Below are 27,753 nucleotides of genomic sequence, written 5' to 3' on the forward strand. Positions count from 1 at the left end.
TCAAGTCTTCATCCAGCTCACAGGGATTTTTTAATATTAATTCTTTGATTTTTGTTATTCCTCTTTTTCTTTCTCTCCTTCTGAAAGTCTTACTAATTGAAATGATTTATTTCATGAGTGTATACTACCCTGTCATTTTTCATTTCTAATTTTCACTTATTTTTTCTTCTGTTTACTGCTATGATTCCTTACACTAACATTTTGGGTCATTGCTGACAATATTCAGCAGTGTCTATCCTGTTTTTCACAATCTTCATTTTTAAATGTTACATTTCTTGCTTCAAATTTACAGTCTTTTGTGTTTTAAGGTTTTTTAATATGATTTCTGCTACTAAATTCAAAATCCAGCTTGAGGAAAGTCACCTGTCCTAATCATTTAGAGGGATGGCTCTCTTTCAGCCTGCTCATACCTGTTAAAAGTAAGTATTCCATCAACACTGAAGAAAGATAAAATAAGCTAGCCTCGGAAGAAAATGAGTATTTCACTGAATGAAATGCAATTGAAAGAAGCAATAATGGAGGAGAAAAACAAGATAGACTGAGAGAGAAAGCCAGATCATTAAAACAGAAGGAAAACAGTGATAGAATTTTGTGGATGAAAAGCTAGACAGTGATTCAGGGCATGCTGCAAGCAGCTCTGTGGTCAATTGCTTCGTATCCATCAAAAGACAAGTGAAGAGCAGAAAGCAGAGGTAGAATTTAATGAAAAGCTGAAGAGGCAGAAACTGGTGAAAGAGAAGATGTTCTCAGAATTCCGAGCAGAAGACTAATCAGCCAAGGAAACATGAGAAACTCAAGAGCTTCAGGAAGAGCTGGAGGAGAACATGCACCTGGGTCAGAATGCCCAGGTCACCAGCATCCAGGTGCAAAAGCAGGTAGTGCAACAGCTAGAGGAAGAGGAGGCGCACCTTATGGAAAAAGAAAATGCACAGATTAAACTTGAGAATGAACAGGATAAGCTGGAGAAAGAGGAGACAAAGCAGAAAATTGAAACCTTCTTGCAAAAAGTCTTCCAAGAGAAGGTGGAACATATTTGACAGAAATACAGAAAAGAGCAGGACTTGAACATGAATTTTGTGGAAGGGCCCTTCAAGACTTACAGGAAGAAGCTGATTAAAAAAGAACAAAGGGGAGACAGGAGAAGGAAACAGAAGAAATCATTAGACAAAATAGTAGAGGCAGAGAAGGAAAAAAAAAGTTGGCCAAGGACAGGAAGGTAAGATTCGAAAAGGAGGCAAGGAAACAACTTGTGAATGAGGTTATGTGTACAGGAAAAGTTCAAGTTCAAGAAACATTGCAAAGAAAAGCAAAATAATAGAAAAGATATGCTATGGAACAGGATTGCATAAATGAAGGTTTTAAAGAACTTAAGGATGAGGAGGAGAATTTTGGAGATGCAGTGGTTTAGCTTAGGAGTATAAGAGACAACTGCAAACGCAAATATTCCACCAGCAGCAGGCCCGGGAAGCAGAGAAGAAAGAGGAACACTGAGTGTTTGAAGCAGGGATAACAGCAAACAGGATTTGCCAGGACAAAATTCAGGAGATACCAAGCACCCATCAAGTGCTATCCAGAAATACTCATTTTATGTGGGAAGTATGCCCTAATAGGCTTCCAGCATAGTTTCTTGAACATTAATATATTTTTTCTCATCCTGGTGTGGTCCCACAGGCAGTCTGGTACTATTATTATCAGGAGGGAGATTCCTTAGAATTGGCAGGCCTATCTCCCAGGCAATTGTAAATTGTCAGACAAAGAAGATATGTTTCATTTTGTTGATGACAACAAGCCAATCAGCTGCAATCCTGGAATTAATGGGTGGGGAGAGGAGTCACAAGATTCCCGGGCTCCTCCCAGATCTTGAGATAAAAGAAAGGTTCACCTCAGCATGTCACAAGTCTTTAGACTATGGAAGACCCTCCTAGGGTCATTGAGGTGCTGGCCTGGGCAGCTGGTTGACCTTCTCAAGCATCTGGAGTATCCTTGGATTTTCCACCAGGCTTACCCCAGATGTACTGGTCTCTTGTCAGGTCTAGGATGTTTCAGCTCCCCTATCCCAGAGCCTTATAAGGAAAATCATTTCGCTGCTCCTAGACTGTCTCAGGAGCACTTGGAGCTTTGGTTTGCAGATAGGATCTCCTCTCTTTTCTGACTCTATGATTGGCAAACAACTCCTTTCCTCTTTTCTGCCTCAAACATATGCAAACTGACACATCTGCCCAGTGATGACCTTAGGAGAAGAAAGGAGTCAAGCACCTATACTTAGGTTTGAAAACTATTTATTAGATTTTTGATTTTATAAAGTTTAACTTCTTTCTCATTACATTATAAGCTCTTTGAGACTAGGTACTTTATCTTTTAATTCTCTCTTATCCACTTTTATCATGCTAGTCAGTTAAAATTTGAAATTCAATAAATATTTTCTGTTCCCAAAATTCACATTAGAACACTTTTACAAACAATTCCAAGTGATACCGCTAGATGGAGGACTTGATATAGTTCCTCCGCCTAAGAAAAGCAAAGCAAAACTCTTATGAGGTGACTCTGAGATTTCCAGATCTGAATTTTTATTGCGTGTTAAATTTAGTAAGGATCCCCTCATTTGAAAGAGGTAGGTAAAATTCTCACTTAGGCCTTAAGAAATTGTTCTATGAGTGAAGGAGACAATGAGTAACTTCCCAGCCCACACCTCACAGCATTAGCAAAGTAAAATGTTTGTTTCAGAAAGTGAGAATAGATATCAGGAAGGGGTGGCGGGGTGGGGAGGAGACACTATGCTTCAAAAAAATAGGTTCTTTCTCCAAGAGTTTATCATCTGGGGTTTTTATTTAAAGCTTTTCTCAGATGCTATTTTGCTATTTGTTAAATGCCATTAAAAGAGAGAGAGAGAGACAAAAGTCAGTCCCTATTCCGCCTCCAGGAAGTGCTGGAAAACTTGCAATGCTTCATTGACCTTGGCTGTCCATCTTGTTCCACTGAAATAACCAGGTGATTTTCTCTAAGTGTAAATGCCTGGAACTCTTTTGTGGATGCTAATAGGTAAGAGGAAACTGCTCACTGTGACCACTTTTCAAGGGTCAAAAGTCAACGTTCACATTAGCTTTGTTAAAATACAGTCTGGTGACTTGCTCAATCCAGTATGATGTTGGTTCGTCGTTAGTACTACCCTCGGAGGAAGGTGGAAGAATTAAAAAGAATCCAAGAGGAATTCTTTTTAATCAGTTTTTAAAATTGCCTTCATTCGACACTGAACAGAAACTCAGAGAACTTCAATACATGCTTCATTTTGGAGCAAAAAGATATAGTGACTCAGATTAAATGAAAGTATGTCTTAGATTATCTAACCAAGTAAACAGTATTTGATTTTGTAAATAAAGCAGTTTGTGAGAGACATACTGACCTATAGGTAGGAGTGATATCCCTTGGTGTAGTTCTCCTGGTTAACCAGGTTTTACAAGCACAGGTTGGCCATGCTTCTTTCTGCAGTTGTCTGCAACCTGGACTTGCCCAAAGCATGGAATCATATTCACTGGTAAAGACACTAGTTAGGTAGCCACAAGAATATAGTCAGTTTAAATGAGCATTTTTGACTGGCTGGGCTAGGATGGGACACTGCTGCTTCCAGAATTCCCACTATGAGATTGCTTACTGTTGTGCCTTTTCTTGGAAAGAAGAGGCAGGACTGGTGGTTTGTCTGAGACCCTTAGACTACAGGAGGAGTGCTAGAACCTGCCAGAACTGGGTTTCATTCACTCATCCCAAAGAAGATTTTTGGAACAGAATCAGAAGCAGCTAGATCTACTCAACAGAGACTTAGAAAGACCAAAGCTTTTAAAGCTCAGGCAGCAAAGTATGGTACAGAATTTGGGAGAAGGCTGTTCACTATGTCCCCAAATCAGCAATAATATATGCTGATGACCTGATTGAAACTTTTGGAGATGTCTGGAGACAGAAAGGCATGAGTGTCTTCCTGGGTGATTGGCAGTGACGGTGGTTCCTTTTTCCCAGTCAGCTTTGTGGACAGCTGCTGTGCACAAGCAAGTGAGGAAAATAGAGGAGACGCCACGCCATGTCCAGAAAATGGCCTACTTATGCTCCCTGCATACGTTTTGCCAATTCCTGACAATGGTCACCTTTCTTTCTTGAGTTAATAGGCAAAATAATACATTATTTGTTGAGAACATTCCTTGGGCCAGTCACTTGACATAGATTATTTTTATTTAACTTCACAGTAATCCTATGAAATGCTAATATTACTCCATTTTACAGATGAGAAAACAGGCCCAGGGAAGGTAAGTATCCAAGGTCCCACAGCTAATAAAAAGTAGAACTAGGATTTAAGCCCAAGCAGTTTGACTCAAAAACTTATGACTGTATCCACTATAATTGAATAATTCCCAAAGTAAAATCCCTCATTTATATCAATGGGTGTTGGATGGAAATGTTATTCTAACCATATCAGATAGTCAAAACAAATAAACAAACAAAAACAAACAAAAAACCACATGTTACAGAAGCAAAGGTGTAAGTAGCACAGAGGACAAGATGATTAACTCTGTTCAAGATGATTTAGGTACCTCATCAAGGACATACCTGCAAGAAAATGAATGAGATATATGTCAGACACATAGGACTAGAGAAGAGGGTCCAGGCAGAAGGAGCAGCGTGTGCAAAGGCCAGCAGCACTGAATAGCATGAAGTGTTTGTGTAACTGGCAGCAGAATGGTTTAGTTGGAATGTAAGCCATAGGCAAGGAAATAAAGCTGGCCAATTAGGCAAGATTCAGATCTGATCACATGGGGCTTCAGTGTGATGTATTCTCAGAGGTTTGGAGGTTTTATCCTATGGATGACACCAACTCACTGAAAGATTCTAGGCTTGTGATGTGTGAGTGCTGGTGGTGGTGACATAGGTTGCTGTAGCAAGGCTAAGAAACTGAAAACAGAAATCCACTATGTTATTTTCCACAAGAGAGTCACTCCCCTTAATTTTAACATAAAGCAGTTAGGGCCATCTCAGAGGAACTCATGCAGGCAGAGGGCATTAAGTGAAAAGAGCAAGTTACCTGTAACAGCCCACACATTTCCCTCCGAGGTACTAAACATAGAAGAGAATGTTTTCTACCTAATTTGCTATTGCTACATTCCTTCCTCTACCTTATTTCAAGTAATTTAGAGCATCTCAGTTGTCTCCTTTTTCAAGCTACTTGTCTGTGGTGCAATCAAAACACATTTCTCAGTATTTATATGCACAATTCATGGTTTCAATCAAGTGTTGACTTTGATACAAGTAAGTTGATAACCTTGGAAACCTTTGCACTGATTGTAAATAGGGAGCTGAAGTCTTTTTACCACTAACAGGTCAGTACTGTTTGTTTCACACTGATAAATGTACATGTACATATAGATATATATGTGTATCTATATATACATGCATACATATATATAGATATGTATCTATATATACAGGTATATATACATAGACATATATACACATATATATTGACTTAATTTTTAAACTTTACTCCTACAAATTTAAGGGAAATACTCTTAATGTTTTAAATTTTATCCTGTGCATTAGCAATACCTGATCGACAGAGTTGTTTTAAGGCTTAAATAATAATAACATATAATGTACTTAACACAGCCTAACCAAAGCAGACACTTGCTCATAACTCCACCCTCCTCACTTCTAGCAGATTAGAAATGGACATCATAAATTTCATACTATATTTGACTGGACAGTATCAGGCAAAGAATAGAAGTCTACTTCAAACTATCTTAAATGAAAAAGGAACTTTTTTGGCTTTTGTAAAAGGAAGTTCAGAAATGGCTAAAGCCAGGTCCTGGATTGGATTAAATATATCAAATCTTTCATTCTCCTCCCTCCTCTTCTTTCTTTTCTTCCTTCCTTCCTCTTCCTTCCTCAGTACTGGCTAGATACTCAGGAAGCTTATCCTCAAGAGTGGCTAGGATGGCTGCCAGCAGCTCTAGACTTAAACTTCACCAGCTAAGCAGTTTCAAAATAGAAAACATTTCTTTCCAATAGCTTCATCAAGAATATCCCAAAAGGCTGGCATAACCTAAAAGAAATAGAAATCCTGAAAATCATTAGAAAATTATAATCACAATGGGTACATTATGCCTAGAATACTGCATGGAATTCTGGTAAATTCAAATCAGGAAAAAGAAAGCTGACAAATATTCAACTAAAGGCAATTACTCTGACCCAGAGTATAAAGAAGTTTCCATATTGGGCCATGAAATAAAGATTCGACCAAAACCCAGAAAAATAAGGGCCTGAAGCTTGCACATAACAAGCCTTGGCATAGGAGAATAAATAAGGAAAAAAAAAAAGGCATCTTAGCCTCTTGGGAATATGACCTGGCAAATTGGTAGTGTGTTTGTAAGAAGAAAATGTGTTCTTATTGTTCATCTCCCACTTATGAGTGAGAAAATGTGGTGTTTTGTTTTCTACACATACCGGGGCCCGTCGGGTAGTGGGGGGCAAGGGGAGGGAGAGCATTAGGACAAATACCTAATAGATGTGGGCTTAAAACCTAGATGACAGATTGATAGGTGCAGCAAACCACCACGGCACATGTATATCTACGTAACAAACCTGCACATTCTGCACATGTATCCCAGAACTTAAAGTAAAATAAAAAATAAAAAAAGAATATTCAGTAAAATTTGTCTATCTGCACAAAAAAATAAAAATAAAAATAAGTACATTTTTTAAAAAAGAAAATGTGTGCCTTCCTCCAGACAGACATAGCCGTGTTCCAGAGAGAGGGTTCAGCCAGGAGACTTGGGATGGACTCCAGCCTTTCATTGCGCCCTTGTTCAGCCACTTTTGGAGAGGCACTACCTACATAAACATAGGCAGCTACTCTGGCTAACAGAACATACAACACATCATCCGGTACTTGCTTTATGAATTAGTGAGTTTAAATACAAACCAATTTTCATTGCCAAACTCTTGATTATTAGAACTAGGTGAGCATATATTGTTATAAATATATGTTAAGTTTCTGGCAAATTTTTACTTTCCACAACAGATGGGAGTAAACTTGCAGAATATATTTTCTTGATATGGTACATGCTAACATATTAAATAGTTTGAAAAGAATTAAGATTAATAAATTCAAGCAGCTACAGGGGTATGTACCTAGTTTGACATAAAAAGGGTTATTATGTTTTTGCATATGAACATAACTTCATAAACTCACCAAAAGTTGAGTGGGAGTCCAATGTAACTCACCTATGATGACAGATGACATCACAGTGATCAGATCCTTCTATACATTTTTTGGTATTGTCATCAGGACCATTGCTTTGACCCATTGTATCCAAAGTGAGTTATTTATACCCCTGTAAGTACCTAGAGGATTACTGGTGGTACACAGAAGGGGTGGAGGTAGTCTATGACTTGCAGGCACTTGGGCCAGGTGAAAGGAAGAAAAGAGGAGGAAGAAGACAGGGGGAGAGCAATGGTGATGGTCCATTTTCCTCTTGTTAACCACACTCACATATACAACTATGTGTTGGACTCTCCCACCTAAAATACTACTGAAGGGTTTCCAAGACACAGCTGGAACAATAGGGGTAGGTATCTCCAGAAATGAGGCACTCTTCAAGCAGCCGTCAGTCACATCACCTGAGGAAAGTCCATCCCAAGACAGGGCCTCATTGAAAGGATTCAGCTGTACATCCCTTAGACAGTTTAAAACAGGGATATGGTTCCTAATTCTGACTCAGCTGCCACCAACACATGGAAATCAGAGGTTACAAGCATAGACTTGGATTCAAGTCTGCATTTTGGTTTTTTTGTTTGTTTGTTTTGGTTTTGGTTTTTTTTTTTTTTTTTTTGGTCTCACTCTGTCACCCAGGCTGGAGTACAGTGGCACGATCTCAGCTTACTGCAACCTCTGTCACCCAGGTTCAAGTGATTCTCCTGCCTCAGCCTCCTGAGTAGCTGGGATTACAGGCACCTGCCACTGCACCTGGCTAATTTTTGTATTTTTTTTTTTTTTTAGTAGAAACGGGGTTTCACCATATTGGTCAGGCTGGTCTTGAACTCCTGACCTCATGATCCACCTGTCTCGGCCTCCCAAAGTGCTGGGATTACAGGCGTGAGCCACTGTGCCTGGCCCAAGTCTGCATTCTTTTACCTTCTAGTTATCTGCCTTTATTCTTTGTTGTAAATGGGAGATAGTAAGAGTACCTACCTTTATATGGATGCTGTGGGAAATAATTTAATAAAGTTGATAAAGCATGAAGCACAGTAGCTAGCACTCAGTAAATACCTAATAAACAGTAGCTGTTAATATTACTGTACAGTAAATCTAGGGTCCTTGGAAGGAGTTCTCTAACTTCATTTAAGGAATATTCAACCAGTAAATATTGAAAACCTTGCTAGAGCTGAACAACTGAATTATGTTAGCATTTCAGAAACCTGCTGACAATATCCTGAACATTATAAAAAGACACATTAATGACTTCATAAAATGTCTTCAAAAGTATTTTTCTCAACTGGATGACAACAGTGACGCAGAAAGAAAACTTGTACTAATCAGTCGTGGGGCCCTACTGAGGAACTTGACAGCTTCAGAAGAACCCATTCTAGAAGTCATGTAAGACAGGTGTTTTTTTTTTAATCCAAAACTTTTACAAATGTATGCAAATTAGAAATTGATTTTCAGCACACAATTCTATTAAAGACAACTGCGATAGTAGTCAGGTAAGCTGATCTACAGGTAAGCTGTAAGAAATAACCAGAAAATATCAGTACATAAAACAATAAAGACTTATTTCTTGCAACATGTCCATTGCAAGTTGCCACCATCTCTGTATTCAGGAACACGGGCTGATAAAGCAATCACCATTTCCAGTGTTGCAGTTAGTGCAGGTTAATATCAGCATGTGAAATCAGAATCTTCTCCAGTCTTCATCTTCAGCTAAGGAAGACTGAGCCAAAAATCTCTTCCTTAATGAGTGATAATGCACAGTTTCAGTCTACTGATGAAGATATATGATTTTATAAATAGATGAGTTGAATTATTGTTTATATTTCATTGTCTGTTATGTATTTATGTGTTTTTAAAAGTTTTAGCCAATAAAAAGTTCGACATTTTGACTTTTGCCCTTGACTTCTTATCAGAACAAGTCATGCTGGTTTTCCAGTTAAGATGGTGATGTTAGGATTTCTTTACCAAACACCAATTTATTTAAATTAAGAAAGTATGTGTTGATTTAAAGAAAACTATTAATTAAACAGTAGAATGGGTACTTTATGCCAAATGTTGGAAGATTGGTCATGAGTAAATATTACTTTCACCCACCATGGCATTTCCTATATTACAATAATCTAATATTAAACTTACTTGATGGAGCTACATTTTAGGTGATTCTACAAATATGAGTATATTAACTTTGGGGAAAGAAATGGAGACAATATCTGGCAAATAGGTAGCAATCTAGCTGAAAAACTTATTAAAATGTGTAACATCATTAATTACCTGCTGCAACAGAGCACCATTTTTAGATCAGCAGTTTAAGACTATACATAGGACTCTGAAGCCTCCAAGGTTGAACAGAAGATCCTAGAAATAAACATTTCACACTGGAGAGTCTTCCAGCGTTCAGTTGATCTTCTGCTCTATCAAGTTCCAATCTTCCTGAAAAAAAAATTAGAGTTTTGGGTAGATTGTCTTAGATTTCAAGAATGTTAAAAAATACAAAACAAATAACTAAACTGCAGAAGCTGGATGAGAAGTAGTTCTGGAAATTAAATATAGGATAGACAGTGCTCGTCTTCATATTTGACATCTTAGAGGAACATTTGTCTTATCTGTTTTCTACCTAAAATCTCTGCAACTCAACATATTAATTTTCTAATATTTATCAAATTATTGTCAAATGAAAGACAGTGTTAGATATTGTAAACATATTTTTAAAAAGTGTCCCCATATTTCCAGGTTTGGAAATTATTTTCATTACTTATCTCTGAGATTTAGGGGTCATATATTTAACCTAATTACATGTGATAAATATGCTATGGTTCTGTTCCTGAATAAATATTATAATTAGGGGATAATAACAGCCAAGACATATTAATATTTTAGCATATGTTAACTCTGTACAAAGTTTCTTACTTTTATAATCTCATTTATGAGGTAGATACTACTGATATTCCCATTTTGCAGATAAGAAAAATTAAAGTTTAGAGAGGTTCATTTTTTATTTTTATTTATTTATTTTTTTTGAGGTGGAGTATCGCTCTGTTACCCAGGCTGGAGTGCAGGGGCACAATCTCAACTCACTGCAACCTCCACCTCCTGGGTTCAAGCGATTCTCTTGCCTCAGCCTCCCGAGTAGCTGGGATTAAATCCACCTGCCACCATACTCAGCTAATTTTTGTGTTTTTAGTAGAGATGGGTTTCACCACGTTGGCCAGGCTAGTCTCGAACTCCTGACCTCAGGTGATCCACCCATCTCAGCTTCCCAAAGTGCTGGGAGGTTAATTAAATGGCTAAGCTCACAAATTAAGAAAGTAATAGAAGCAGGAATTTAATGAAAGCCACCTGATTTAAGACTGACCTGTTAGTTGCTTCACTACACTGCAATTCAGGCATAAGATAAACATAAGAGTTTTCTTCCTAAGTGTTATCCCTCCTAAGACCTATTTCTTGGCTACCAAAGGCTAAAAGTAACACACTGAGCAAGGCTTACTGCTCTTTTTAAAATTTATTGAAATAGAGAATGTCCTATCCTGTCTATATAATTAGTTTATGTGTGTGAGTCTCAAGGTCATAGACTATACAAATTCATTCAGTGCCTTTCATGGGTAGGCACTGAACAACTCCTTCTATAAAACATGAATAGGGCAGGACATAAATATGATCAAAAGCCTGATAGCATTGTTCACTTAACAGGTAAAGGTTTACTAGCCACTACATGGGAAACTCTTGCTAGGTGATATAAGTAGCATTCATATTTTACTTTCCGTAGAAGTTATGATCCTAGTCTTTAACTCTGAAGTCTTCATTTCTTTTTGATCAAGAAAAAGGAGTAAAATTGGACATTTCTATAAAAGTTTCCATGGACAATTGTTTTACATGATATTTTCAGAATAGCATCATGTTGGATGGTGTCGGTGTTAAATTGTGTCCAAAAAATATGTTGAAGTCTTCACTTCTGGTATCTGTAAATCTGACCTTATTTGGAAGCAGGGTCTTTGCAGATGTAGTCAGATTAAGATGAGCTCATACTAGATTAGGAAGGTCCCTAAATCCAATGACTGGTGTCTTTTTTACAAGGAGAGAGACACAGAGACAGACACAAAAGGAAGAAAGCCATGTGATGACAGAGGCAGAGATTGGAGTGATGCAGCTAGAAGCCAAGAACCTCCAGGAATTGCTGGCAGCCACTAGGAGCAAGGAAAGGGGCATGGAATAAAGTCTCTCTCAGAACCTCCAGAACTGAGATAATCAATGTCTTTGTTTAAGCAACTCAACTTGTGGTAACTTGTTACAGCAACCCTAGGGAATATAAATAGCAATATGGTACAATGGAATGAAAATTAAAAATCTCGACAAAAGATCTTAGTTTAACTCCTTCTATCCCTTTGCCAGCCATGAAGAAGAACAATTATTATGATGAGAGTTTCATTTGTCTTATCTGTAAAATGGGAATAATAACATTTTTCCTACCAATTCAGAGGATGATATAAAAATTAAATCAAGCTATAATAGGTATTCCAAAGTGTGTTCAATGGAACTTGAGGGTTTATAAGTTCTGTAATGAAGTAGGTTTCAAAAAATCCTATATGTATGACTTCTGTGCAGGAGACCCACAACACAGGCTATTATACAAAAGGCACAAAAATGACATACAGTTTGCAATCTATTTAGCCTTACCTCACCCAGTCTTCAAATTTATTTGACCATGGAATATTTCCTTTGTGGGACTTCAATTAATATTTTGTGGATGCAGGTATTCCTTTGGAGAACAGTTTGGAAAATACGACATTATGTCATCATAAGAACTCTGGTTCTTGGGAATATATGCTAGAAATTATTTATATAAGAATAAATGAGGGACACTTGGCATATCTGTAGAAATCATCCATATGTCTTCATGGCAGCATTCCTGTTCTTACATATCGCCCACATGGCTTCTGCTGAATGGAATTGGAAAAGCTGTGTAAATGTAGTAACAGCTTTTATCAAATGCCTACTCCATTCCCAAGTCCAGGAACAACAAGAGTTCCTCTGCCTCCAGAAGGGTGGCAGGAAGAAAACTAACAACTGTTAGTGTTCTGAGACCCAGGACAGACAATTTCACAAACGTTACATCGTTTCATAGAAATATTCGTGGTCTTAATCTTTGTATATTAAAACTTATATGTGACAAAGATATTTCTATATGAAAATATATTTTCTTTAGTGACAAAAACAACTTAAAACTACATTTTTATTAACATTTTATTGGCAAAAAAACCAAAATAAGTATTTAACAACCAAGTTCAGAATCCCTGATTATGCATATTTTATGTTAGAAAAACCAGAAAGTCTCAGTGGACTCTCAACTGTTAACTGTCCTAACAATTCTGAGAGATGAGTTAATTCGCCATTGTTCTAGCTGTGAGAATATAGCACCAAATATAACAAATATAGTTTCTGATCTTCCATAGCTTGTATATTAGAGAAAGGAGAATAAATACAAAGAAATGAGTATAAATATTTGTATGGCGATGATATTATTGTGGAGAAAAATTAAGCAGGAAAGCAGAATAAAGAGGGAAGTGAGCGTGTTATTTCATACGCATGATCAGGGAAGGCCTCACTGAGCAAGGGAATTGAGCAGAACCCTATGAAAATGTATGAATAGTCAGGATATCTGAAGGAAGAGAAGAGAGTATCAGGCTAAGGAAAGAGCAAATGCAAATGACCTGCCTGTGATGAGAGAATACTTAGCATATTCCTGGAACAGCAAGGAAGCCCTGTGAGGCTGGAACATAGTAATTGAGGGTGGAGAAATATGAGATGATGTCGGGTAGTTGAGAGTGGGATTGAGGGCACAGATCATGTAGGGACTTCACAGGACATGGCAAGAATTTAATTTTTATTTGCAATGAGTTGAGAAGCAACTTAAAGTTTTGAGCAGAGAAGTAATACGATCTGACTGATATTACAAATATCTTCCATGCAGAAAATATGACGATGGTGTGGCGGAGGAGAAAACTGTGGCAGTAGGAAGACCAATTAGAGACTGAATCCAGATTATTCCAATTTAGAGATGATGATGACTACCGACCAGGGCTGCAGTTGTAGAGGTGGTGAAAAGCGTAACTGTGTTTTGAAGACAGAGCCAACAGAATTGGCCTGAGAGACAGTAAGGGAGGTGTGAGAGAAAGAGAAGAGTCAAGAATGAATGTGAGGTTTAAAGTTAAGCATCTAGACAAATGCTTGCATGACATTAGATGAGATGGAATGAGTATGTAGGTGCAACATTTCTTTTTTTTTTGTGGGACAATATGGATGGAGTAAATGGATATGGGAATCAAGTTTAAGATGTCTTTTAACAGCCAAATGGAGGTAGTATGCAGGCCATTGGATATACTAATATTATGCTCAGGCTAGACTCTAAGCATGGCGTCATCTGCTCATAAATGATACTTAAATCCATGGGACTAGATGAGATTACCCAAGACTGGAGTTTAGACAGAGAGGAGGAAAAGGACAGAAGATGGAGTCTTGGGGTATGCCAGCACTTAGAAGACCATTTTTATACAATGGCCATTTTATTTCTTGGCAAGGAATATTCAGGTAGCATGGTTGGAAATTGAGCAAGTCAGAGTCCTTTATCATAGCCAGTGAAGTTCTTCATCGCATGGCATATTTATACTCTTGTCACAAGAGAGGCATGTTTGCTGAGGATCTGGAAAGAGTTCTCCTGCCCCCAGAGCACCAGGTACTTAGGAGAGGACTGTAATGAACACTAAATTGGCAAGAACCAATATTTTAATCACATTGATTCCACTAGACATATAACCGCAAATATTCTTTTGATTTTTTGGGGTATAAAATAAAACCAGTTATAGTTTCAAGATCATAAGCATTACATATCCTACTCTATTTAATAGCCATCATCATTTATTGAGTATACTATGCCAGGTACTTTGCTAATCATTTTGGTGCTGGGTACTTTCCAGTTCCTCTCCATATCCACCCTTCATCCTGCCCCTTTCCTTCCACTCTGTGCCCAGAAACACTGATCACTGTGGACTGCATCAAGTGGCTCCCTCATTCTCTATTCCACACCACTCTCTCCTTCCAGATTCCGGTCATCATTCTTTCCACTCATCCCTTCCAGGATAGAGGAGCAGGGGATGGGAGAAAGTGTGTGGCTTTATTACAATACTGGCCATTCTACTGCTTCCTCCACTACCTACCCACAACTTTGTGTCACCCCTTTCTTAAACTCTCCTCAAGTGTGTCATCGTTTTCCACTGGGACCCTGCTAATGAGAATGCTGGCTCATTAGCCCTCTCCACTCCTGATATGGGTATAATCCCCATTTTACTAACAAGAAAAGAAAGGTAATCCTGTATTCACACAGAAGGACAAACTCAGGATTTAAACCCAGGTTTGTCTGCCTTCAAAGCCTGTACTCCTAATTGTTTCACTAAATTGCAAAACAAAATTAATTCTAATCAATTGTAACTATAGTCACAGGAGTTATAAAGTTATAAATACATCAATTTGAAATATATTTAAAATAATTTTAATTTTTTCTTATATGCTAAGCAGTTCATAAGCATTAGCTCATTTGATGCTTACTCTAACCCTATCATTATCACCATTTTAGAGATTTTTTTAAAGCCTAGAGTTTAAGAATTTCTCAGTGTCACAACCAATAAATAGCAGAGCCAGGGTGTGAATGTTCCAAAGTCTGTGTTTAAAAACTTTTATGTTATATTGTAATCAGAATATTGTAGGCACAAAAATATTTTTTATCATTGGCAAAAAGGAACAATTATAGTTATATTTAATATACATGTTAGGTTTAAGCATTTTGAGCAGGTTATACTTATTTACCAAGAATACAATAGAACTGACAACAGCTTCCTGAGTGTCCATGCACATTGCGTGCTAATTTGCCTCTGTGGTCAACCTGGTCAATACGGGTTTGACAGAAGCTGACCAAGGTGTAGCCATCAGACTCTTGAATGCATGTGACACTTGTCAGCAATAATCAACAAACCAAGATTTTCTGAGGACCTGCCTGTGCCCAGCACTAAGCCAGGAAGTGCTATATAGAGTATTAAAAATAAAACCCATAATCTCATTCTCTGAGAATATGTAGTTGGAGAGTTAAATCAGAACTGTAAAACAATCATTTGCTGTGTAAGAGAATACATACTGATATGCCAAGCTGTATGTGTAAATAAAAATATCAAAGAGAGAAAAGAGCCAGAGTGGTCGGGGTGTTCACGGAAGAGGCAGGCTAACAACCTGGTTGATATAGCTTTGATTCCGCCCCTTCTGATTTCAAGATATTAATTACTAGATGTTAATTATTAGATTTCAACCCTTCAGTCTAGGATTCTCTTGAAATACATTTTAAGTAAAAATGGCTAATTTCAAAAAGTAGTAATTATTTTGAACAATGTTTTCCAATTATTATAGGAGGTTCTTGCCACTCCCAATGTCCAAACGAGGTAAATCACAGCAGGTTGCTCTTGAGAGATTTTCCTGCAGCTCACGCTGAGCATGTGTTATTTCTGTAGTCAACAAACTCTAAGAAAAGCACTCCAGATCCTCAAGCAAGACTCCTTGCCTCACCTGCCCCCCACCTCAGATAGGGATTTATTAATAGTACCTTCAGGGATAAAGTTCAGGCAATGCAAAATAATCAGCCTGAAATCTTTGAGGGTCCAGGACTTTCAGACCTCAATCATGCCTAGTGTGTCAATATTTTGCTAGGATACTTTACTTGCTGTGCAGTCCTAAGAGTTCCGCAGAGGACATACATGCTCTAATGGGGTCACCAATCGGAAGAAGATAAGGGCAGAGAAAGAGAGACCGTTTTCTTTTTCTGCTGTTACTTACGAATCTTTTTCCCTCCGTTCTTCATAATTCTTACACTCACCCAAAAAGTAGAGGCATCCTGCCAATTCCTCACGAAGTAGCCACCATTTGATTTACTCCACATGCCTGGCCAAGAAATCTGAATATGTATGAGAACGCTGAAATATTAATACTCACTCGGCTGGCAATGGAGCAGTTAAAGAGTAAGGTCCGGACCAGGCACGGTGGTTCGAGCCTGTAATCCCAGCACTTTGGGAGGCCAAGGCGGGCGGATCACCTGCGGTCAAGAGTTCCAGATCAGCCTGGACAACATGGTGAAACCCCGTCTCTAGTAAAATACAAAAAATTAGCTAGGCATGATGGCGGGTGACTGTAATCCCAGCTACTCGGGAGGCTGAGACCGGAGAATCACTTGAACCCGGGAGATGGTGGTTGCAGTGAGCCGAGATCACACCACTCCATCCTGGGCAGTTGAGTGAGACTCCGTCTCAAAAAAAAAAAAAAAAAAAAAAAAAAAGGGTAAGGTCCATTGTTCTATATTGCTCAGGCAAAGTCACTATCACAGAGCGTTAATACACTTACAGGTGAAAATCGACATAGAAAGAGTAAAGGGAAATTTTGGCTCTCCTTTTGAAAACTCAAAGCAATAACATAGTGGCTGGCAGTCAAAGTTCAAAAGGCCAGGAGCATTATTATTCTGTTAAAGTCTCAGCAGTGCATATATGGTTTAGAGTTTTAAGAAATGGCACCAAAATGCCACAAACATCATATCCACAGAATAAAATGTTTAGAGCTGTTTGTTTTTGTTTTGTAGTTTTAAAGAAAAAGGGGTCATAACTTTGTGAGTTTCTTCACAGGGATTCTGTATCAGAGTTCTGTTTTAGGTTTTAGAGAAATGAAACAAATTCCAAGGCACACTGAGGTCTCACCCAGAGGCGGTCATTTAGATACTGATTGTGCAAGACGGGAACAGGAATCAGATATGTGGCCATTAGTATTCACTCATTGTCACGTTAAGGAGGTAGCTGCCAGGGACAGGGTCTTTCTGTCTCAGCAGGCTAGAGTGCAATGGCATGACCTAGACCTAGACTAACGGCAGCCTCCAACTCCTGGGCTCAAGTGATCCCCCAACTCGGCCTCCCACAGCTGGTGAGACTCCAGGTGAATGTCACCATGCCTGGCCACTGTTATGATTTCTGAAGGATTATAGTACTCACATCCTTTCCTGAAATCACTCCTCCATGCTTTGCTCCCATTTTAGAAGTTTCCTTTTGTTCTAAAGCAAGGATTTTCAAAGTGCTTATCAAAGTCCCAGGATTTTTTTTTATTGGTGCCTAAGGGACTACCAAAGAAGCTGATGGGTGGTCTCCAGAATTCCACTGTAGTTATATCTCCAGTTATGCATTGTTTTTTGTTTAAAATCTTTACTAACACATGGATAGAAATACTTAGTTCATAAAAGGAGATTTCCGAAAAAGTAAAACAAAAGGCCAAGAAAAAGAATAACAACAAAAAACTATCCAAAAATTTAGAAAATTACTGAGTCAAGTCATCACTTTCTGTTGGTTGCGTATTAAAATGCCCCAGTGCAGTGTGGAAGAACACAATTGCAATGCATTTGCAGGAGTCATTACATTAGCAAAGGGTAAGGCTCTAAGGAGTGCAAGCCCCAAATCTGAAATAGGATAGAGAGTGGGAGGGTGTGGGAAGCACCAGAACCAGATCTCAAAAAGAGATGAGGGACCTGGTGGGTGGTGGCTCATGCCTGTAATCCCAGCACTTTGGGAGGCCAAGGCAGGCAGATCACCTGAGGTCAGGAGTTCAAGACCAGGCTGGCCAACATGGCGAAACCCCGTCTCTATGAAAAGTACAAAAATTAGCCAGGCATGGTGGCGGGCGCCTATAATCCCAGCTACTCAGGAGGCTGAGGCAGGAGAATCATTTGAACCCAGGAAGTGGAGATTGCACTGAGCCAAGATCATGCCACTGCACTCCAGCCTGGGTGACAGAGTGAGACTCTGCCTCAAAAAAACAAAAAAAGTGAGATGAGGAGGGTGAAGGAAGGCTAAGCCTGAGGGAGATGACACATTTTACATACTTGGTAGAATACATAGCATTTTTAAAAATTACATTTGCTCGGAAGAGCCTAAAAGCAGCAGAAAATATTGACGGAGATGATACACAATATTAAATGGAAGATCCAAGTAAAATGCCATATTAAAAAATGTCAGATATCAAGTGAGTGGAGATGCCAAAAATTAAGACACAAATTTCAAAGGAAATCACTCAGAATCAATTACATGACTTTGGGCCTCTCACCCACTTCAAGGATCCTAAAGCTTCCCCACACTGGACACATAAAGGAAGGTTTCTAAGAAAGCTTTGGTTGGAAGCTATAGTGTGAGTTCTACCCTCCACTCAAAGGAAAGGTTGAGGTTAAGACCTGGCTCCTCACTTTGAGTCTAGGGAGAGGGATTTCAAAGGAGACCACTCAGAAAATGTGCATTTGTTGCTTGGAGTTCAGGAAGTTTCTCTGCTCCAGACTGAAGCAAGAGACCCTCTGGTGTTCTGTGAGAGCAGAGAGAGCTGCAACAAGAAAACAACTTCATATTCCTCCAACTGCAAGGCAAGATCCGCGATGCCTGGGGCCAGGTGGAGGCTCCGAGGAACGAATGCCAGCCCGAAGCCCTTTTATATGAGATTCCAAAGATTTGTCTAAAAGCCACTGGAAGACATGGAGATCAGGACAGGATATCTGTGTAAAATGAATTACTGGGAAAGCAGAATCTGAGGAGTGATCAGAGCAATGAGCCAAAGGCCAGCCCCAGGCACCATCAGGAGAGTTGTCTGTTATTGGCTGAGGGGCTACACAGGTTGGGAGTCTTGGAAGACCATCATCTGCAAGGCTGTGAGAGCAAGATGCCAACTACAGGCATGGCAAGTAGGCTGTTTCTCTTTCTTGTGTCTGCCTTGCCTTTCCCTTGCCTCTCCCTTCTTCAGCCCTGAAGTCAGAAAGGTGAGTGGCAAGGAAAGTTGGCAAGAAGTCCATGACACCCCCTTTACCAAAGACAGACTTGTCCAGTGCCAGCTCTTACAGGTGCGAGGCAGATCTTTTTTTCTGAATGCCAGTTACAGTGTTATTTAAGACACTATGGTTGAATATCCGAATTTCGGAAGTAAGACTTTTTTTTTTAAATTTTATTATTATTATACTTTAAGTTTTAGGGTACATGTGCACAACGTGCAGGTTTGTTACATATGTATGCACGTGCCATGTTGGTGTGATGCACCCGTTAACTCGTCATTTAGCATTAGGTATATCTCCTAATGCTATCCCTCTCCCCTCCCCCCACCCCACAACAGTCTCTGGTATGTGATGTTCCCCTTCCTGTGTCCATGTGTTCTCATTGTTCAATTCCCACCTATGAGTGAGAAAATGTGGTGTTTGGTTTTTTTATCCTTGCAGTAGTTTGCTGAGAATGATGGTTTCCAGCTTCATCCATGTCGCTACAAAGGACATGAACTCACCATTTTTTATGGCTGCATAGTATTCCATGGTGTATATGTGCCATATTTTCTTAACCCAGTCTATCCTTGTTGGACATTTGGGTTGGTTCCAAGTCTTTGCTATTGTGAATAGTGCCACAATAAACATACATGTGCATGTGTCTTTATAGCAGCATGATTTATAATCCTTATACTACAAGGCTACAGTAATCAAAACAGCATGGTACTGGTACCAAAACAGAGATATAGACCAATGGAACAGAACAGAGCCCTCAAAAATAATGCTGCATATCTACAACTATCTGATCTTTGACAAACCTGACAAAAACAAGAAATGGGGAAAGGATTCCCTATTTAATAAATGGTGCTGGGAAAACTGGCTAGCCATATGTAGAAAGCTGAAATTGGATCCCTTCCTTACACCTTATACAAAAATTAATTCAAGATGGATTAAAGACTTACATGTTAGACCTAAAACCATAAAAACCCTAGAAGAAAACCCAGGCAATACCATTCAGGACATAGGAATGGGCAAGGACTTCATGTCTAAAACACAAAAAGCAATGGCAACAAAAGCCAAAATTGACAAATGGGATCTAATTAAACTAAAGAGCTTCTGCACAGCAAAAGAAACTACCATCAGACTGAACAGGCAACCTACAGAATGGAAGAAAATTTTGGCAACCTACTCATCTGACAAAGGGCTAATATCCAGAATCTACAATGAACTCAAACAAATTTACAAGAAAAAACAAACAACCCCATCAAAAAGTGGGTGAAGGATATGAACAGACACTTCTCAAAAGAAGACATTTATGCAGCCAAAAAACACATGAAAAAATGTTCATCATCACTGGCCATCAGAGAAATGCAAATCAAGACTGTGTTTTATAACAAGCAATTTGGAGTCTCTTAAACCTAAGAATGACCAAATATGTCATGATGACTGACAGAGTTTTCTTCCAAAGGCAGAAAAAAAATTGTCCTCCAATGAATTAATCTTAAGGTGGCAGTGGTGGGGGACGGAAATGCTTTTTAATTACAGGTCCATTAACTATGGTTGTTTGTTGTACCAGTCAATTGCTCCTAAGATACAGAGTTGATCCCACAGCCACCACAATGTCCAGGGCAGGTTTTCACCTGGAGCTACAAAGTATAATTCCACATACTGTGGGCAGGAGTAGCGCGATTAATGAAAGGAATGATAAAGGGTTTGAGGTATAGCTGCTTGTTTGTTCGTGTCTTTTAGTTTTTCATTGCAGAAGATTCTTGCAGGTTATATTCACCCTGGAAAGTCTTTTGATCTCACCACATGCCAGCATTTTACATAAACACCATCCACAGTAGTAGAAAGAAGCCCATCTTGAGTATTGATTCCCTACACACACACACATGACATATATATGTGAGAGGAAAGGAAGGAGGATGTAGGAAGAGTCTCAGGCTACACTGCAATTCCAAGGAATGTTCAGCCAAGTAAATGGGGAATCTTCAAGTCAAAGCCATCTTTTGATGGGCCCCATATCTCACAGTTACGGTCTGCATAGGTACCACTGTACCCCCACAGGTATATATATGTGTGTGTGTGTGTGTCTGTGTGTGTGTGTGTGTGTGTGTGTGTGCTTTTGGGGGACAGGAGACTGGTTTAAGTCTCCTTTCAAAATATTAACTATTTATTTACTTCTCTAAGTAAATCCATTCACAACTTCTCACTACAGAGTAAGAAAAAAAAAAAGAAAATCTTTTTTTTTTTTTTGAGACAGAGTCTTACTCTGTCACCAGGCTGGAGTGCAGTGACTCAGTCTCAGTTCACTGCAACCTCCACCTCCTGGGTTCAAGTGATTCTCCTGCCTCAGCCTCTCGAGTAGCTGGGACTACAGGCGTATGCCACCACACCCAGCTAATTTTTGTATTTTTAGTAGAGACAGGGTTTCACCATGTTGGCCAGGATGGTCTTGATCTCTTGACCTCATGATCCACCCACCTCAGCATCCCAAAGTGCTGGGATTACAGGTGTGAGCCACTGCACCTGGCCAATAAAGAAGACTTTCTTAGGAGAAAATGGGATATGCCTTTACAGAACCAAAAGAATAGGCATAATGTGACCGACTGTATGATTAGAAACAAATCATCTATTAGACTCAGCAGGAAATAGAACTGGAATAATGGCTGAAGGATTATAGAAAAAAAAATATGAGAGCCTTGTTTCTTTAGGGTGTTAGGAAGCTCTCCTAATGAACTATTTTATTCATAAAATATTTTAGAATATTTTAACAGAATAATAAATAGTAGTCATCTGGAAAAAAACAATCAGTTCTATTCCTTGGCCCACAGATAGAGAAAGAACTTGTGTGCAATGCAGGCCATTCCTATGAGACATGGAATCTTCCAGAACTACAGAAAAGATTGTCAATTTCTGGGTCCAACAAAAACAGAGTGGCGTTAATTATTGTCATCTCAGATTTTCACCTTCTCACAGCAACACCATAGTATGCTTACTTATTCATACACTCAACCAATGCCGATTTGAAAGTCACATGACAGTTCAGAGGACGGACCCTGGCTCTATCCCATTACTACCTGAGTGATGGTAACAAAGGCACTTAATCTCTCTAGGTCTCAGTTTCCTTACTTTAAAACGAGAATGATAATAGTCCTGACCTCATAGGATTTTTGTGAAGATTTAATGAACTAATGTAGGTGTGGTGGCCATGCTGTGAGAGCATAATTGATTAACAACACCAACTACTGTTCTTTTCACCACCATATTCCCACAGGGCTGCTCATGGCCAATGATCAAACATAGTGGGGCTACGAATGCAGACCGCTGCTGTGAGATATAGGGCCCCTCAAAAGATGGCTTTGGCTTGAAGATTCCCCATTGGCTTGTCTGAACATTCCTTGGAATTGCATTGCAGCTGGAGACTCTTTCTACCTAATCCTCCTTCCTTCCCTCTCTTCTGCCACAGGTGTCAGGCCATCACTGTGGTATGAAGGCTCCTGACACTTTCTGCTACTCCGTCCTGTTTTATTCTCCACAGGCTTTCATCCAACCCTAATACATTTTTTTTCATTTTGTCCCATCAAGATGTATCCAAAGTAACACAATAGGTAAAACCAACATCTGATATGTAATAAGTTCTCAATAAAAAGTATTGTTTATTATTATTAACAAATAGAATGAGAGCTGGTATAAACATGGAATGCCTGGAGAAATTCAGAGGAAGAAAATGTTATTTCAAACCAAGCATTCAGAAAGATTTTATGTATGAGATAGATTTTGAGCTAGCTGGAAAGATCTCTGAAGTGGGGTCTATTGAATATCGGGGAGGAGCAATTTCAGCTAGGAGAATAATAAAAGCAGAAACATGAAGGCGGGGTATTAGAAATGCTTCCAGATTGGCTGGAGTGTAGGGTACATGTGCAGTTGTAGTTCCATATAAGTCTAGATAAGTAGGTTGGGGATGGACTGTGGAGGGAGATTTATATTAGTCAATTTTGCTATCATAATAAGTAAACCTGAAATCTCAGTGGTTTATGACAAAAGATATTTGTTTCTCATTTGTATTATATGTTGGTGAGTATGGATCAGCTGCTATGATTCTGTTTCATGTGACTTCTCATCTTAGCCTGTGATCCGGGCTGAAGGAGCAGTCCCTGATTTGGGAAACATGGTTTCCTAAGGAAAAGGACTGGCAGAAATACAGGAAAAGGGCTGGTTTTTGAAACTTCTGCTGGAAACAAGCCCTATGTCATATCTGCTCATAATCCACTGGCCACATGGCCAAGCCTGACATCAAAAGAATACACCTGCCAATAGAAAAGTCGCATTGTGATGGATGGGGATATATTCTCCTCTTAGGGAAGAGGGCTAAATCATTAGTAACTATAAATCAATCTACCACCAGTAAGAAGTTGACCAATGTGAACACTTGATATTTTTTAGTAGGCCGGTGACACCATTGCGGTTGTCTTTTGACACAGAGATGAATCTGGAATGTGAAAGTGGAAAGAAGAATACTACTACATGGTTCAGGCAGAAGATGATGGCAGGCCTGGCTAAAGCACTAACAGCAGGAACTTATTTGTACCCTTTCCCCAGGAACCTAACTCTCCAGTCTTTTTTTTTTTTTTTTTTTTTTTTTTTTGAGACAGAGTCTCGCTCTGTCGCCCAGGGTGGAGTGCAGTGGCGCGATCTCGGCTCACTGCAAGCTCCGCCTCCTGGGTTCACGCCATTCTCCTGCCTCAGCCTCCCAAGTAGCTGGGACTACAGGCGCCCGCCACCACGCCCGACTAATTTTTTTTTTGTATTTTTAGTAGAGACGGGGTTTCACCGTGTTAGCCAAGATGGTCTCGATCTCCTGACCTCGTGATCCACCCGCCTCGGCCTCCCAAAGTGCTGGGATTACAGGCGTGAGCCACCGCGCCCGGCCAACTCTCCAGTCTTTATTATAAAATCTTCATAAGCAAATGGGGAAGAAAATAACGTGTTAAGACTAAGCACAATTGAATCACTTTACAAGTATCTGCATATTGGGGAAGGCAGGGCCAATTCTCAAGTCTGGTCTCAGAAAACTGTGAAAGAGAAGTTGAATTTATCGTTGGAGCCCACTCTCTTCTTTGCATCTGTCTCTTCACAGGAACCTACAGTTTCCATCCTCATTGACAAAGACCTATCCCACAGTGCCTTCATTTTGTCTCCAGTATACCCGGGTCTCTCACTCGCAAAGCTGCACAGGGCCTCCCAGGTAACACCCACTGTCCCCAGCCTGACCTTTCCCTTCAGCCCATCTTCCTCAAAGCACTGCACTCCCGATCAATAATGTGAGCCCTATCATCAGGGCCTCCTGGCTAGGTAAGTGGCTAGGTGTTCCCTCTAAAAATATAATTCAGTGTAAATGTTAACTTTATTCTCCTTTCCTGAAATATTTACATTTTAAGTTAATGTCTTAGATATATAATACTTTAGCTTCCAAAAAGTCATCCACTGTATAGGCTAATTGAAGAAGATATGTTTTCTTAAGCAGTGCAACTTGCTAGGAGCAGATTTTAAACCAGATCACACAGGCATGTGCTGAAGTTTGTCAGGGTCTCTGCTGGGTGTTTTATAGCAAGGTATATGGAGTGTGTGAGGTGCTGTTTACCTGTCTGCACAGGGTTCATATTGACTATGTGATACCAAACGTAGCATTCCATAATCCTAGAAAAGCATTTTAATGAGGGTAATAATTTCAGAGCCAGGCGCCAATGCCTGAACTTCCAAAGACCTACAATGACCACTTCTGCATCCTATAAAGCTCCTTGCAGTGGGGAGGGATCAGTTCTCTTGCCGTAGTCCTTTCACACCCATAAATAAGCTCTAAGTCTTTGCATTTGATGGAAACAGAAAAGAATATCATGCCAGAGAAGGGGGTGACCAGAAACCAGCACTGCTTTGGCAAGTATGTATGCAATATAATAAATCTTTCACCTACAAGTGCCCTGGTAGAGGCAATTCTTCTTCTTTTTTTTTTTTTTAACTCAATGATTCTAACAGCATAAGCCCTCAGGTGAATAAATAACCTACTACTTTCTTACCAGTAGCACCAGGTCATATAATCTGTGGCCTGGAAGCTCCACCACCACACAGGTGCCACCATGCCTGGAGCTTCGTGGGACTTTTAGCACCAGGTTCCCTTCCATGGGAAACAGAGTGTCATCTACTTGCTCCTACTGCAGGTAAGTTAAAAGGCATCCATTCATGGTAACAGTCTGAGTGGAGTCAAGGGACATAAAAGGGCAACAAGGCACAGAAACCTAAGCTGGAAAGGCTAGGAGACTTGGGCTGACTTGGCAGATGACAAGCTTTGTTGCAAATTTCAAAAATAATGTTGCTTTAAGAACAGAAAGCAAGCCAAGCCAAGAAACATCGACAGTAAGTTTTCCTTCTTTTTCCCCCCTAAGATATGCTGAAGCCAGGTTTAATTTTATGCCAGGAAAGAATTCCCTCCTGAGACTTTCCTGGCTATGGTTCAGTTGAGAATAATGTTTTCCAGCCATGTTTCCAGAGTCCCTGAAAAGTTGAAAGGAAGTTACGAAGCTCTCACTTTGTATCAGCAGGGGGAGCTGTTATGATAAAGAAACTAGGTGGTTTCTTCCTGTGAAATGAAATTGTCAACGTTCTCAACATTTCATTTTCGGGACCAGGGAATACTTAAAGAATGAAATATTGACAGATACTAGCAGCTTTTATACGTCTTATTTTAACGCAAACCCCTTCATGTTATTTTAAAACGTTATTAAATAAATGTTAAATTCCAGAGTAAACAATCTTTAATCAGAAGGAAAAAGCCTTAGATATTTGTATAAGTTGCCTGTATACATGCCATATTTGTATAAAAAGCCTGCAGAGCATAAGAGTATTTCATGATACTTCGATCACCACGTAATGTAACATATCTCATACTACCTATTGCAATCCCGAAGTCTCTGATGGAAGTGGTTGTCTAAAATGGGATTTCCAGGGTATATAAAAGAGCCATTATAATAGCCTCATAAAAACTTAGCTCCCTTTACCACATAAGATATGTTGATGCTGCCATCAACATATCTGTTTAGCAAGCATCAACTTATCTGTTTAGTACATTGTGGTTTTCAAATTGCTTGGGCCCATTTAAAAATTGAGGGGGAGGAAAGTAGGCAGGCCAAACTCTCTGCTTATTAAAACCAGTCTTTACACCTCTGATGGTTTGTTTTGAAGTCCTACATTACAGCCACACAATGTGATTCCACACCAAGTTAAGGATTAAATGACTATTAACATCTTAAGCAATTATCAAGCTCACACACCTCTTATAGCTTGTTTTCTTCTAGCATCAACAAAACACTTACCTGTAGAAACTTCAGGAGTTAAAATTTGAAAAATATTGATATCTCTCATAGACATTTCTGTGGCTTCTGTATATACATTATTGTCAACTATGCCCCCTAAGTAGACTTCCAGGGAGGGCTGGCCAAAGAGAATGCTGAAGTTCAGGTGAATTGAGTCCTGGAAAAGATGGACTTCATGGGGAATTGATTGGGACATAGGGGATTCAAGAACAGAAGAGACGATTTTCAAGGAAGAATTTGAAAATCAATGATCTCTCAGACCAGGTGTATGAGCAATACAATCACCTTAAAGGCTGATATTATATGGGCTAACGAGTTCCATTACAGCAAAGCATTTCAGATTCTCAGAGAGATTATGGGGAAAAGGATATGAGAAGGCAATAAATTGTCCAGAAAATAGACTGAAACTGATAGAGGGCTGGCAGTAACAGAGTCAGCAAGCAAAGAATACAGTATGCAATATACGTCTTTTTTTTTTTTTTTTTTTTGAGATGGAGTCTCACTCTGTTGCCCAGGATGGAGTGCAATGGCACAATTTTGGCTCACTGCAATCTCTGCCTCCCAGGTTCAAGCGATTCTCCTGCTTCAGCCTCCTGCATAACTGAGATTACAGGTGCCTGCCACCATGCCAGGCTCATTTTTGTATTATTAGTAGAGACGGGATTTCACCGTGTTGGACAGGCTGGTCTTGAACCCTTGACCTCCGGTGATCTGCCCATCTCGGCCTCCCAGTACTGGGATTACAGGTGTGAGTCACTGCACTTGGCCAGTATGCGATATATATTTATGCAGTGCAGGTAGAAGAATTGAGGGAACAGAGAGAATTCAACAGAACTCATTCAATAATAGCCGAGTCTTCCCTCAGAAGAGTTTTGAGAGAAATAATTGTTAATATCCTCTAGCATCATGAAATACTTTGTATATCTGCTCTCGATAAAAAAGAGCTAACATATCAGCTATTTTCAAATATGACTAGCTTACAGTAATATCCTTTCTGATATACTTATCAGCTGGGCTGTCACTGGATACAGAAAGTTCTGAAGCATCTTGTAACTGGCTACTCATTCTGAACTGTGGCCCAAGCAGGGCTAACATGTCTCTTGGCGCTAACATGTTTGTTTCTTCTTTACACAATGAACTCTTTTGAATTAGAATAAGACTGTGCATTCTGTGTGTCCTCCAAGGGGACCCTGATCTCCAGAGACTTCATTAGAGATGTAGTGAATGAGATATTACCTGTCGGATCCAGCAATAAATCAGTAATGGAAGGTTTGCATTGA

At 39.4% G+C, this 27,753-nt stretch overlaps 1 long non-coding RNA gene across 1 annotated transcript in view; it reads right to left on the bottom strand.

Annotated features, from left to right (window-relative positions):
• Nucleotides 1–27,753, bottom strand: part of LOC109023859 (uncharacterized) — an 87,864-nt gene that overhangs the window by 33,736 nt on the left and 26,375 nt on the right. Inside the window, exon 3 of the long non-coding RNA XR_010131673.1 lies at nt 9,521–9,679. This is a non-coding gene — a long non-coding RNA (uncharacterized lncRNA). The remainder of the gene's footprint in view (nt 1–9,520; nt 9,680–27,753) is intronic.

Source organism: Gorilla gorilla, chromosome 19 (assembly GCF_029281585.2).
Source record: "Gorilla gorilla gorilla isolate KB3781 chromosome 19, NHGRI_mGorGor1-v2.1_pri, whole genome shotgun sequence".
Classification (NCBI taxonomy): Eukaryota; Metazoa; Chordata; class Mammalia; order Primates; family Hominidae; genus Gorilla; species Gorilla gorilla.